We start from the raw sequence: 16,416 nt of genomic DNA on the forward strand, positions 1-16,416 counted from the left end.
TTTGACCTATGAAGCGGTACCGCTGCTTATGAACGCGGGGTGGTGGCAGAAGTACTGTTCAAAATGCTGCCACTGTAGTCACTAGAGCAGCACATGACGACGGCGAATTCATGATTTTTTTGCCAAAAACATACTTTTTTATTTCCAATAGTACTAAGGCCTCGTTGATCGTAGAAACATGATTTTAGTATCAAAATAATCACGAGAAGTTATACTTAAAAATCTTGGAACAGATTTTCGATACCTCAATTTGCTGATTTTATATAATTTTTAAAAAAAATTAAAATTTGTTACAAACTTCAAATGCAAATAAAATTGGTTAGAAAATATAAATCAAAAATCTGTTCCAAGATTTTTAAGTACAACTTCTCGTGATTATTTTGATACTAAAATCATGTTTCTACGATCAACGAGGCCTGAGTACTATTGGAAATAAAAAAGTATGTTTTTACGGTCGATTTTTTCCTACCATGACGGCCTCTTAATTGCCACCAGTATACCCTCAAGTCAACTAATAAACTTATTAGTAATAACTAATAAGTAATAAACTAATAACTTTTATAATATTAACAATATAATATAATAACAGATTAAAATCGTATTGTTTCAAAATTAAAATTTTTTCCCATAGGTAGGTGAGTTGCACATTTTTTTGTGCTCCATATTATGTAAACCTAACGAGCCGCCACTGCTAGTTTGCTCTTATTTACTAACACGTTTATTTTCTTATGATTAAATATTACAAATAAATCATTTTTATGCTAGAAAAGTATTAAAGACCTAGATGTATTAATGCTTTTAATATTATTAAGCTAGTGTCGTATTTAAAGTAGATGCTCAAGATTATCTCTATGTTTGATTAATTTATGCAGCTTACTTACTACGAGTTATGTAATAATACAACTTTGAAATACTGATTTTTATAAAACATTTAGTTTTTTTTATTTCAATTCTAAATTATGTTTTAAAATGATGAGTACATATTATTTTTAAGATTTTATATACTAAATAAACTAAAATATTTTATGTTTAAAGGCCCAAGTTTTTTGCATGTTATAACAAGTAATTAAAATTGAGTTATATTTATATGCTTATTATACTGAGGCAATATTTATTTAATCTCCAAAAATTGTGTGATACCTATATAGCAGTACCTATGTATTTTTGGAAAATTTTTCAAATAAATCAAGAAGTTGTTAAAGCCTCTTCAGAATAATAGTTAAATTATTTACTATTAAAATGATTCAATAAAATGTTTAAAAATTATTTTATTCATGTAAAAAAATACACAGAAACAAAATAATTTTGTTAAAATGATTTATTATTGTTCTACAAATAAAATGTATTAATATTTTTATCAAATTATGTTTTTTTTTAAATTCCTTATCATTAAATAATTTTAAGTTTAGAATTTGAATATCATATAACTAAAATGTTCACTAATTTTTTAACATGAAATCATTTATGTATTTATATATTTTTTTTCTTAGATTATCACTAGATCGACTTAAAAATATTCAATCGATATTGTATAAATTATATAAGGTCTACAGAAATCCGTTAAAATTTGTAAGTTTTTTATTATTAGTTTCAACTTATATAATAATTTATTTGCTTATTTAATGTTACTAGAGTAATGTTTTTATTTTAACTTATACATCTGAACTTTCACAGAATTTACCTCCGGATTTTAAAACTAGTTTGATGCAAGGAACTGAGTTGACTAACAGAGAAAAGCAAGTGTAAGTAATATTTTTTTTATATCGTTATTTATTTATACTTTTATAAATACATTTCCAAATTTGTTGATAAAATTAAAAATTATTTGTATATATTTTTAATAAAGTATTTTCTTTGCAGATCCTCAGATGAAAGATATACATATAATAAAATTAATCAAAATCAAAATAGTGAATCTGAACCATCCAATAACATACAAGTGCCAGGTAATAGTTATAAGATATTAAACGATAAAATAGGTTGTCTAGAAAATTTGAATACTATTAATAAAAACTTCGAATACGTTAAAATTGGCAATTCATATGATAGAAATAATTCTGTACTTGCAAAGAATGATCTACCAGAGTTCTCAGGGAGTCATTTAAGCTTAATAATATGATAATTGATCTTGCAGTCAAAGATTTTATTTCAAAACATAATAAGTCTAATGCCGAAGTGTGTAGTAAGTCTGGTACCAAACTTATTACATAAATTTCTGATGAAAAAACCAATCAAAAAAATGTTCAAATTAATCATAAAGATATATTAAAAGACATCAACACAAATAATGTTGACATTAACAGTGTGAAAAATGTAATAGATGGTGTAAAACAGCTAGTTGTGTTGAACCTATTCAGCATCCACCATTACCCCCGTTAGATCTTATGAATTTGGGAACATCAAGAAGACATTTAATATCAACCACTGAACCAAATACCAATGAAGTAATGCATGGTGGTATAATGAAATCTTCTACTGCTATTCCTGCAGGATTTAACACAAAATTTCATAAGACTGATTTATCAACTGAAACTGATCAAAAGTTAATATCTGCTTTAAAACCAGGTACATTAATAGATCTTGAAAATTCTAAATTCATTCAAGGTTCATTGCATATAGAATCTCTTAGACCCGTCATTATATCAACTAAAAATAGTATTGATATAAATACATCTGCCAACATTGGTGTTTCTCGTGATCCAAGATTAAGGCGTAAATCTTTTTATTAAATTCCCAAAACAATGTTAGTCCATTTAATACACCTGCATCATTTATATCAAATGTACAACATTCAACTAATATTTCATCTCATTTTTCTCCTAATTAAGACAATATTTAAATGCAAAATTATTTGAGACTAAAGCACAGGAAATTTCTATACACCATAGTGGAAGTTCATCAAGTCAAACAAATATTAAACTGCCAAATCCACAATTTTCTTTAGAACATAATAGAAACTTTATTCAACCACAAAATTGATCATTGTCTCAAAACCTAATCAAACTAGATCCTTATGTTGATAAAAATCAAAGGATTGCAGTCAATTAAGAAGTTCGACCCAAAAGCACGTTAATCCATCTCATACTGAGCCATTGACAAAATATTGTGATCCCTACCTTACAAATCTTACATTAATCATACATCCAAAAGTGATCCAAAAATATTGAATAATGTTTAAAAAAACTCGGGATCCTACTTATAAAGAATATAAAAAAGAAAAATACAGAGAACAAAATAAAGGTTTAGCAAACAATAAAAACCAAATAAACCAGGACTAAGATAATCGTCATAGTTTATTTGATGTACAAGTGGAGAAATAAAATAGCATTAATTCTTCTTGTAATATTTTTGGACCTGTAAATGAAACAGCTACTATCAAAAATAAACGCAATGAAGAACTTAATGATAGTACAGTTAAGGATTCTAAACTTAAAATTTTTGGAGATAATAAAAATAGGACAGATGTCTTAAATATTGAGAAAAAAACCAAAATACCTTTAAAAACTGATACAATTAAAAAACAATATTCAGTAGATAATTAGAAATTTGTATTAAAAAAAAAAAACGAATAAATTCAAAAATGTCTCCAAAATAACCGATGAAAGAAATGGTAGGCATACTGATAAATACAAAAATTCCAAAGAAAAAGAATTTGAAAAAAATATAAAAGAGGCCAAGAGTTCTAATGATGATTTTACGGGGTTCAAATAGAAAAAGCTATGCGATGAAAAATGAAATTTTTAAAACTTTCAATGTAAACAACTCAAAGCCAATATTTGATAAAGATATTACAACAAAAATTAATAAAAAATTGGAATCTGGTGAATGTAATAAAAACTTTGATTATCTATCAATTCCAAACTTGAAAGATGTTAGTGGTCAGGCCGACATAGAACATAATGTTAAATCATCTCCATCAAAAGAACAATCAGAAGCTATTAATTTTACAAATGATATATTTTGTAAAAGTGAAGAAAAAAATATTGATTCTTCTACTGAAATTAATTCTATTGTCGATGATAGCCCTAAAATTGATGAAAAAGACTTAATTAACATTTAAAAAAATCTAAAGTTTATAAATGCGATGAGTATATTTCAAGACCAAAATAAAATGGAAAGACTTATTAAGTTGTTAGAAGAATCAGATGTTGAAGCCAATGATGATAAATTAAAACAAATAGAAATATTGAATAAAGAACAACTTGAAATTGAAAAAATAAAAACGGTAAAGGTAAAAAAGAATCGGAGAAAAATGGAGAATAATGTTATTGAAGAATCTTTGATTACAAATAGTTAAAATGAACTTTTAATTGCATTTCTGATGATAATAATATTTTTCAACCAAAAAACATGGTAAAAACTAGAAGAAAAAATTAGCAATTCATCTACTGATCAATATAAATTTGAAGAAAGCTATGACAATTTTGAAATTCTTAAAAATAAAAACCAATTAAAAGAATTACAAATTGTTATTGCTAAACTTGATGAAAATAATAAAAGAATTAAAATCTGTGATTCAGATATTTCAAGGAATGATAATACACAGAGCAATGTTAAACAAATAAATTTCTAAACAGCTCAAGAATTAAAACCTAAGAAATCCTTTTCAGGTCCATTAAGTTTCAAATTAGCTAAACAGAAAATGGAAATCAAACTAAATAATTCCCAATACAACCGATACATAAAAAACCAACTTAAATTTGGAACTAAAAAAGTTAAGGAACCGGAATCCGTCGATAGATTTAATGAAACGAAAAAATTAATTTCTGAGACTTTGACTAGTTTAATGATAAAACAACCAATTGTTTTAATTCGTCCTTTTCAAAATCCTGATCCACTTGATGATAAAGCTAACCCAAATAAATCAGTTGAGCAAAATCCTAATACGTCAACTTTTATTGTTAACAAAGCAAAATTAAAAAAGGCTAGACCATCAGAATTAGATAAACTTCATGCTGATATTAGTGAATTGTTTGATTGTAAAGCTGTATTAAATGTTTCAAATATACGACAATGTAGAAACAATAAAAAAAAAAATTGATTATGTAAATTCAAATTTAGTTGATTCAGAGAAAATATCAAATATTGAAGAATTAGATTCAAAAGATGATCAAAACAAGTTTATCAAACCAAAAAACACAAAATATAAACTATAAAGTTCAAAAATCAAAAGTTATATTAAATACTAAGAAACAATCCTCTAAAAAATCAATGGCAAACACATCTTTACCACTAAATATAAAATCTACAGTTTAAAAAAAATGTCTATTAAGCAATTTAAAAAAAAATTAAACAAGAAATTTAAGAAGTCTAATAGGAATGTTGAAAGTAGTATCAAGTGATGTATTAGAATCGAATTATGAAACATCTACTAAAATAACATCTAAAATTGCCTCAGAAAAAATATTTAATGACAAATTTTATTTTCAAACTGCTGATAATTCTTTGGAATGTAAATTTTGTAATTACAAAGATACAGGGTTAAATATTGTATGTCATTATAAAGTTCAACATTGTGAAGAAGTGTTACCATCCAGATTGCCCAAGAATTGTGCTGAATTATTAATACATCAAACTTTAAATAAACATTTTGGACTTACAAATTCCCAAGTCTCAAAACCATATTTTTTGAGGTCTTTACATGTTAATTATTCTTGTGTTATTTATCAAGCTATTTTTCATGATAATTTCAAGTTCTATGATCACATTACTGATCACACTGGAGAATACAGGTACAAGTGTAAGATGTGTGAACAAATTTATTCAAATGAAGAAGATTTGGATAAAAATATCTTATAGCACACCGACTATGATAAGACTAATGGAATTTCAAATTTAATATTTCCAAATCCAATTCTGAGTAAATACGTCTTTGGATATTAGTGTTCTTTTTGTTACTAGGTATATTAAACTTTATTACGATAATATAATTAAACATATGGCATCCCGACATTTTGATGAAGATAAAAAATTGAATGACCATTGGACAGTTATACGTGTTAGCATGTCTGTAACAGATAAAATAACACAGATTCTTCAATTGATTTTGATAATTTGGTAGGATTTTTACCTCCTATTAAGTCCGGTAAAATTATTTCTAAAAATAAAGATAATGATGATCAAAACCAACAATTAATTGTAACAAATATGCAAAAGCAATCAGATTCTTCTTTTTCTATTAAAAAAAAAAAAAATGTAATGAACAAAATATCGATGAAATTGTACAAAAGTCAATTATTGATGACAATTTGCCAGAATCATTAGTTATTCATACAAATCCTGTGGTATCAGTTTATAACAAAGTTCTACCTTAGTTAAATAATCTTAAATTTTTACTAGAACAAGCTAATCAAAGTAATTATAAATTTAAGAACTATTGGCATTTATTAAAATCTAATATTTGTTTTATTAACTCCTGCAGAAGAAACAAGAATTAGCACAGAACAGGCCGAAATTAAATATTCAAAATACACATTAAAAGGAAAATCTAAAAAATGTGTCTTAGCTGGTTTAATTTGTGAAGAGATAAATTCAATTTTATTGTTTAAATGCTCAGTATCAAATTGTCTAGAAAATAAATTTTCAACAATAATTGAATTGTATAACCATACAATTAAAAATCATAAATATGTAATTTGGAATGGAAATTGTGAGGCATGTCATCCGAAACGCCAATTAGTTTCTGAACCATATTATGTAAGAAATGCATTAGAACATTTGCTTTCTCATCATTTGGTTCTAAGGAATACTGAAAAACATCCCAACGCTATAAGTATGTATATCTTGTATTAATAATATTTGTAAATTTCTGCAATCTAATAACATTAAAAATTTTAGTTAATCTCGAAGGTTCAAATATTGACAATGTATCTCCTTTATGTCAAGACACGGTAAAAAATACAACAACTATAGAATGCTCATTGAAATTTCGTTATTTGCCCGGTGATAAATTATCCATACGTAAGTTGACATTTTGGTATTCTTAGTAGTTTTTAACATTTTCAGAATTAAAAACACTTATCATAATATGTTTTTTTTTAATTTTTGCATATTACAACTGTAGAACAAAACAGTACTTATATTTTTCAAATAACATAATATAAAATATTTAACCTAACAGTGTAACATTCTACAGAAAATAAAATAATTGTACAGTATATACAAGCATAAAGATAATAAATCTTAAAATGCTTCTTTTTTAGTCACATTTTTATTTTTTCCTTATCTTCGAATTTAGGCGATAAACCATTTAAAAAATCATGGAACATCCATGTTCTGTGGAACAAAGACAGATTTAGAACAACTGTTATATAGTAATATTATTACTGCTTGATTATGCTTTTAAGCTTAGAGGTATTTGCAATATCAGGCCAAATATTCTTGAATAAATATTGTTTATGCTATTTTTGACACTTTAAGTTTTGAAATGGCGTCATTAAGTCATTTAGTCATTTATAAAACTATGATAAGATAACTCAATAACAATTTTATAAAAACCAGGAAAGTTGTTCTGCTGTATAGTAGGCATCTAGATGAGTCTCTAACAGATGGGTTAAATTTGAATACATTAATATAAAATCATTCTGTATGAAAAATAATTCTGAGCGAAGACATTTATAATTTAATACAACATATTTTATGATATTGTAATGAAAGTAGTTTACTCTACTATTAAATATAAGCAACACAGTAGATAAAATTTATTTTTCAAAAAATACTAAGTTACAAGTATTCAGAAATCACAATAATATTTTTTAAATACAACAAAGTATATAAGGTATATAAATTTGATTTCCTTCAAATTTAAATTTTTAAATATCTATAAAATATAGTATTTACATTTTTTGGATACTGTATAAACTAATTACTACGAGAAACCTAGTTTACAATTGTTAATAGTAATAAAAATATTGAAAATTTTATACATTTTATACATTTGTAACTACCAAATGATTTATTCACTTTCGAGATTTTGATCAATTTTATCAATATTCAGACTTTAAATATTAAAAAAAAAAAATTATGCATATATTTTTCAATTGCTATTATAAAAGCTTATGACAAATCCTATATCAAATTTTAAAACCTTAAATACATATAGAAAACTCTATTGACTTAATATTTTGAAGAAAAAAATATTGGAAATCTTGGAAATCTTGTGCTGAATTTTATAATCTTAAATAAAAATCTAATTTTTTTTATGAATTTCTTGTTCAAAATTTCAAAATATCATGATTTTGCTGGTGTTTGTCAAAATTCTTACTTTTGTCGATTATTAAAATTTTGTAGATTTTTGCTAAAATGTATTATTATTTTAATTTTTACTAATAACAACTTATGCTTATAAATTCAAAAGTGGGAAAGTGGGTATCGCTCTGCTGTACATTAGGTGGTGGGGTGGACGTCTAACTAGGGTAGGTTAGATTTGAATGCAATGATAGGTATCATTGTATACGAAAAACGATTATGAACGGAGATGATTTGTCAGTCTAGGATATATTATATTTAAATATTCTATTTTGAAACAAATATATTATTTTAGAATTTTGCATAGCAAGGCATGGTTAATCAATTTTTCCAAAAACAATGCATGTAGTTATTATAATTCATAATACGTTATATTATCATAATATTATTAAATATACCTGGTTTGAGGATAAATCGTTATCATCACGCGATTTCATAAAAATTTAAAACTCAAACGCTCAAAACATTTTTCCTATAATGACGCTTCAAATTTTCTCTATAGCTATTTGAAGCAAAACTTATGGAAAACTTGGTGTTAAATTTTATAACCTTAGATATAAATACAAACAATATTATGAATTTTGAACTACAAAAAAATTTGCAAATATTCATGGTTTTGACGAACTTTTGTCAATATTTGAAATTCAAATGCTCATAAAAATTTAATTTGAATTTCCTGTGGACTTTTTATTTGTGATAAAGATTGACAAATTTTTAAGGAATCTTGTATTATATTTCAAATCATAGATTTAAAAATAAAAATTTTTATGAATTTCTAGCTTAAAACATTTTGCGAATTTTTGTGATTATTACGTATAATATTATGATATTCACTTTTACATCGGAAACCACCCCCCCCCCCCCACAAAGTTTGAGATTGAAGCATTATTTCGACTAGTTATGCTATACACTGACAAAAAAAAAAACACACACACATCATTGTAAAATTAATACTTTCATCACTTTGTTCAGATCCTAAAAGTCTAAATATAAAGCAATGGTTGTAATATTTATGACTTATATTAATGATTACAGAATTAAAAATAATAATCGTATTTATTTTCTCCCATAGATTTCACGGAAAACAATATGCGTGAAAACTCTGAACAAAATACATTGCTCGGTAACCAGTGTCAAGCATCTGCAGGTATGTATTAGGTGTATTTAAAGATGCATTACAAATTTAAGATTGTATATTGGTAATTTAAAACTAATAATCTTACTCAAAATAATTCATATTTATTATAATTATTGCAATTATTAGTAATTGTTTGTAAGCGAATGTATAGATCAAGTACAGTATAGGTAAATTTACATTGATAGAACTTAACTGTATATAAAAAAGTTTTAATCAATGATAATATACTATATATAATATTGAAGTCTCGCATTCTCGCTAGAGACTCCTTTCTGTGCGTAAGAAACACCGAGAAAAAACACCACACAAATAAACAACTCGACGCGACCCGATATCGAGACTATTACTATACATTAAGTTTCGTCTTAGCGCTCGGACTTCTCACTCGCATGCGTTTGTTGTATGTGGAGAGCGAGAGAGACAGAGGTAAAAACTGCAGTTTCGAGAGTCTCATTCTTCGTTAGCTCCGTGAACCCGTCGTAGTATTGTGCTATAAATTATTATATGCGCGCTTCATTCCGACGTTGTGCCATGTTATCCCTATGACATATCAGAAAAAACCAGAGAAAGTCATAACTCCGGGCCAGACATCCGATCTCTCGCTAATATGGGTACAGACCAATCCGGGAGGTGCTTTAATGCCAAAAAATCACCATCGCCTCTAAAAAAATCAACCCCACCCCGATTTTTTTTTTCACCAAATTCAAAAATTAATGATTCGTTGACAAACAATTGGTCCCCGTCCGTCTCATCTATTTTCACACGATTTTTCCCCCTCCACCAACCTTACAAGTGCATAACATACCAAATTCTACGCTCAAATTCAAAATTTTAATGCTTGTAAAAAAAAATTGTGACTATGAATTTATTTTATTTTTCAACTTCTATTGTAACAATATATTATGAGCCTTGTATTAAATCTTCAATATTTTCTACCCAAAAAATAAATTTTTATCGATATTAATTTAAAAAAAAACTAATAATGATCGAAAATTGCATATACTTATGAATAGTACAACATAAGTCAAATATTTTTGAAAATTTCATGGAGGATAGAATATACTTATAAAAACATTCGTTGAAAATTTCATATATCAATGGTCATTTGTTTTAAAGTTACATCAAAAATCAAAATCGATTTTGTCGAAAACTGATTGGAGGTAAAATTTCCTGTTTTTCCCTTAAATTTTAGTTTGTTTATCCCGATTATTACGAAAAATATTGAGAATTTTTTACTTTTGACCCCCCAAAGTACCAACTAGATTCACTTTCTGATGGAACGAGGTACTGAAGTCAAAAATCGAAGCACTCTTACTACCCCAAAACGTGATTACAGAATTAAAAATAATAATCGTATTTATTTTCTCCCATAGATTTCATGGAAAACAATATGCGTGAAAACTCTGAACAAAATACATTGCTCGGTAACCAGTGTCAAGCATCTGCAGGTATGTATTAGGTGTATTTTAAGATGCATTACAAATTTAAGATTGTCTGTTGGTAATTTAAAACTAATAATCTTACTCAAAATAATTCATATTTATTATAATTATTGCATTTATAATTAGTTGTTTGTAAGCGAATGTATAGATCAAGCACAGTATATGTAAATTTACATTGATAGAACTTAACTGTATATAAAACTGTTTACTTTAAACCTCTATAATGCACCAAGGATATTCACTTTTACATCGGAAACCACCCCCCCCCCCCCCACAGAGTTTGAGATTGAAGCATTATTTCGACTAGTTATGATATACACTGACAAAAAAAAAAAACACACATCATTGTAAAATTAATACTTTCATCACTTTGTTCAGAACCTAAAAGTCTAAATATAAAGCAATGGTTGTAATATTTATGACTTATATTAATGATTACAGAATTAAAAATAATAATCGTATTTATTTTCTCCCATAGATTTCATGGAAAACAATATGCGTGAAAACGCTGAACAAAATTCATTGCTCGATAACCAGTGTCAAGCATCTGCAGGTATGTATTAGGTGTATTTAAAGATGCATTACAAATTTAAGATTGTCTGTTGGTAATTTAAAACTAATAATCTTACTCAAAATAATTCATATTTATTATAATTATTGCATTTATTATTAGTTGTTTGTAAGCGAATGTATAGATCAAGCACAGTATATGTAAATTTACATTGATAGAACTTAACTGTATATAAAACTGTTTACTTTAAACCTCTATAATGCACCAAGGATATTCACTTTTACATCGGAAACCACCCCCCCCCCCCCACAAAGTTTGAGATTGAAGCATTATTTCGACTAGTTATGCTATACACTGACAAAAAAAAAACACACACACACATCATTGTAAAATTAATACTTTCATCACTTTGTTCAGATCCTAAAAGTCTAAATATAAAGCAATGGTTGTAATATTTATGACTTATATTAATGATTACAGAATTAAAAATAATAATCGTATTTATTTTCTCCCATAGATTTCACGGAAAACAATATGCGTGAAAACTCTGAACAAAATACATTGCTCGGTAACCAGTGTCAAGCATCTGCAGGTATGTATTAGGTGTATTTAAAGATGCATTACAAATTTAAGATTGTCTATTGGTAATTTAAAACTAATAATCTTACTCAAAATAATTCATATTTATTATAATTATTGCAATTATTAGTAATTGTTTGTAAGCGAATGTATAGATCAAGTACAGTATAGGTAAATTTACATTGATAGAACTTAACTGTATATAAAAAAGTTTTAATCAATGATAATATACTATATATAATATTGAAGTCTCGCATTCTCGCTAGAGACTCCTTTCTGTGCGTAAGAAACACCGAGAAAAAACACCACACAAATAAACAACTCGACGCGACCCGATATCGAGACTATTACTATACATTAAGTTTCGTCTTAGCGCTCGGACTTCTCACTCGCATGCGTTTGTTGTATGTGGAGAGCGAGAGAGACAGAGGTAAAAACTGCAGTTTCGAGAGTCTCATTCTTCGTTAGCTCCGTGAACCCGTCGTAGTATTGTGCTATAAATTATTATATGCGCGCTTCATTCCGACGTTGTGCCATGTTATCCCTATGACATATCAGAAAAAACCAGAGAAAGTCATAACTCCGGGCCAGACATCCGATCTCTCGCTAATATGGGTACAGACCAATCCGGGAGGTGCTTTAATGCCAAAAAATCACCATCGCCTCTAAAAAAATCAACCCCACCCCGATTTTTTTTTCACCAAATTCAAAAATTAATGATTCGTTGACAAACAATTGGTCCCCGTCCGTCTCATCTATTTTCACACGATTTTTCCCCCTCCACCAACCTTACAAGTGCATAACATACCAAATTCTACGCTCAAATTCAAAATTTTAATGCTTGTAAAAAAAAATTGTGACTATGAATTTATTTTATTTTTCAACTTCTATTGTAACAATATATTATGAGCCTTGTATTAAATCTTCAATATTTTCTACCCAAAAAATAAATTTTTATCGATATTAATTTAAAAAAAAACTAATAATGATCGAAAATTGCATATACTTATGAATAGTACAACATAAGTCAAATATTTTTGAAAATTTCATGGAGGATAGAATATACTTATAAAAACATTCGTTGAAAATTTCATATATCAATGGTCATTTGTTTTAAAGTTACATCAAAAATCATAATCGATTTTGTCGAAAACTGATTGGAGGTAAAATTTCCTGTTTTTCCCTTAAATTTTAGTTTGTTTATCCCGATTATTACGAAAAATATTGAGAATTTTTTACTTTTGACCCCCCAAAGTACCAACTAGATTCACTTTCTGATGGAACGAGGTACTGAAGTCAAAAATCGAAGCACTCTTACTACCCCAAAACGTGATTACAGAATTAAAAATAATAATCGTATTTATTTTCTCCCATAGATTTCATGGAAAACAATATGCGTGAAAACTCTGAACAAAATACATTGCTCGGTAACCAGTGTCAAGCATCTGCAGGTATGTATTAGGTGTATTTTAAGATGCATTACAAATTTAAGATTGTCTGTTGGTAATTTAAAACTAATAATCTTACTCAAAATAATTCATATTTATTATAATTATTGCATTTATAATTAGTTGTTTGTAAGCGAATGTATAGATCAAGCACAGTATATGTAAATTTACATTGATAGAACTTAACTGTATATAAAACTGTTTACTTTAAACCTCTATAATGCACCAAGGATATTCACTTTTACATCGGAAACCACCCCCCCCCCCCCCCCCCACAGAGTTTGAGATTGAAGCATTATTTCGACTAGTTATGATATACACTGACAAAAAAAAAAAACACACATCATTGTAAAATTAATACTTTCATCACTTTGTTCAGAACCTAAAAGTCTAAATATAAAGCAATGGTTGTAATATTTATGACTTATATTAATGATTACAGAATTAAAAATAATAATCGTATTTATTTTCTCCCATAGATTTCATGGAAAACAATATGCGTGAAAACGCTGAACAAAATTCATTGCTCGATAACCAGTGTCAAGCATCTGCAGGTATATATTAGGTGTATTTAAAGATGCATTACAAATTTAAGATTGTCTGTTGGTAATTTAAAACTAATAATCTTACTCAAAATAATTCATATTTATTATAATTATTGCAATTATTAGTAATTGTTTGTAAGCGAATGTATAGATCAAGCACAGTATATGTAAATTTACATTGATAGAACTTAACTGTATATAAAAAAGTTTTAATCAATGATAATATACTATATATAATATTGAAGTCTCGCATTCTCGCTAGAGACTCCTTTCTGTGCGTAAGAAACACCGAGAAAAAACACCACACAAATAAACAACTCGACGCGACCCGATATCGAGACTATTACTATACATTAAGTTTCGTCTTAGCGCTCGGACTTCTCACTCGCATGCGTTTGTTGTATGTGGAGAGCGAGAGAGACAGAGGTAAAATCTGCAGTTTCGAGAGTCTCATTCTTCGTTAGCTCCGTGAACCCGTCGTAGTATTGTGCTATAAATTATTATATGCGCGCTTCATTCCGACGTTGTGCCATGTTATCCCTATGACATATCAGAAAAAACCAGAGAAAGTCATAACTCCGGGCCAGACATCCGATCTCTCGCTAATATGGGTACAGACCAATCCGGGAGGTGCTTTAATGCCAAAAAATCACCATCGCCTCTAAAAAAATCAACCCCACCCCGATTTTTTTTTCACCAAATTCAAAAATTAATGATTCGTTGACAAACAATTGGTCCCCGTCCGTCTCATCTATTTTCACACGATTTTTCCCCCTCCACCAACCTTACAAGTGCATAACATACCAAATTCTACGCTCAAATTCAAAATTTTAATGCTTGTAAAAAAAAATTGTGACTATGAATTTATTTTATTTTTCAACTTCTATTGTAACAATATATTATGAGCCTTGTATTAAATCTTCAATATTTTCTACCCAAAAAATAAATTTTTATCGATATTAATTTAAAAAAAAACTAATAATGATCGAAAATTGCATATACTTATGAATAGTACAACATAAGTCAAATATTTTTGAAAATTTCATGGAGGATAGAATATACTTATAAAAACATTCGTTGAAAATTTCATATATCAATGGTCATTTGTTTTAAAGTTACATCAAAAATCAAAATCGATTTTGTCGAAAACTGATTGGAGGTAAAATTTCCTGTTTTTCCCTTAAATTTTAGTTTGTTTATCCCGATTATTACGAAAAATATTGAGAATTTTTTACTTTTGACCCCCCAAAGTACCAACTAGATTCACTTTCTGATGGAACGAGGTACTGAAGTCAAAAATCGAAGCACTCTTACTACCCCAAAACGTGATTACAGAATTAAAAATAATAATCGTATTTATTTTCTCCCATAGATTTCATGGAAAACAATATGCGTGAAAACTCTGAACAAAATACATTGCTCGGTAACCAGTGTCAAGCATCTGCAGGTATGTATTAGGTGTATTTTAAGATGCATTACAAATTTAAGATTGTCTGTTGGTAATTTAAAACTAATAATCTTACTCAAAATAATTCATATTTATTATAATTATTGCATTTATAATTAGTTGTTTGTAAGCGAATGTATAGATCAAGCACAGTATATGTAAATTTACATTGATAGAACTTAACTGTATATAAAACTGTTTACTTTAAACCTCTATAATGCACCAAGGATATTCACTTTTACATCGGAAACCACCCCCCCCCCCCCCACAGAGTTTGAGATTGAAGCATTATTTCGACTAGTTATGATATACACTGACAAAAAAAAAAAACACACATCATTGTAAAATTAATACTTTCATCACTTTGTTCAGAACCTAAAAGTCTAAATATAAAGCAATGGTTGTAATATTTATGACTTATATTAATGATTACAGAATTAAAAATAATAATCGTATTTATTTTCTCCCATAGATTTCATGGAAAACAATATGCGTGAAAACGCTGAACAAAATTCATTGCTCGATAACCAGTGTCAAGCATCTGCAGGTATGTATTAGGTGTATTTAAAGATGCATTACAAATTTAAGATTGTCTGTTGGTAATTTAAAACTAATAATCTTACTCAAAATAATTCATATTTATTATAATTATTGCATTTATTATTAGTTGTTTGTAAGCGAATGTATAGATCAAGCACAGTATATGTAAATTTACATTGATAGAACTTAACTGTATATAAAACTGTTTACTTTAAACCTCTATAATGCACCAAGGATATTCACTTTTACATCGGAAACCACCCCCCCCCCCCCCCCACAAAGTTTGAGATTGAAGCATTATTTCGACTAGTTATGCTATACACTGACAAAAAAAAAACACACACACACATCATTGTAAAATTAATACTTTCATCACTTTGTTCAGATCCTAAAAGTCTAAATATAAAGCAATGGTTGTAATATTTATGACTTATATTAATGATTACAGAATTAAAAATAATAATCGTATTTATTTTCTCCCATAGATTTCACGGAAAACAATATGCGTGAAAACTCTGA

At 27.6% G+C, this 16,416-nt stretch overlaps 2 pseudogenes across 1 annotated transcript in view; both read left to right on the forward strand.

The window, feature by feature from the left end:
- Positions 1 to 16,416, forward strand: part of LOC107162174 (uncharacterized) — a 45,639-nt pseudogene that overhangs the window by 12,638 nt on the left and 16,585 nt on the right. The window contains exons 3-8 of the transcript XR_016189722.1: positions 1,491 to 1,569; positions 1,675 to 1,742; positions 1,861 to 1,946; positions 6,422 to 6,772; positions 6,838 to 6,960; positions 9,320 to 9,394. The product of XR_016189722.1 is annotated as an uncharacterized LOC107162174 (transcript). The remainder of the gene's footprint in view (positions 1 to 1,490; positions 1,570 to 1,674; positions 1,743 to 1,860; positions 1,947 to 6,421; positions 6,773 to 6,837; positions 6,961 to 9,319; positions 9,395 to 16,416) is intronic.
- Positions 2,168 to 6,264, forward strand: LOC149060870 (uncharacterized; annotated as a pseudogene).

Source organism: Diuraphis noxia, unplaced genomic scaffold, assembly GCF_037042655.1.
Source record: "Diuraphis noxia isolate RWA-SAM2 unplaced genomic scaffold, SU_Dnox_SAM2 contig0001, whole genome shotgun sequence".
NCBI classification, from domain to species: Eukaryota; Metazoa; Arthropoda; class Insecta; order Hemiptera; family Aphididae; genus Diuraphis; species Diuraphis noxia.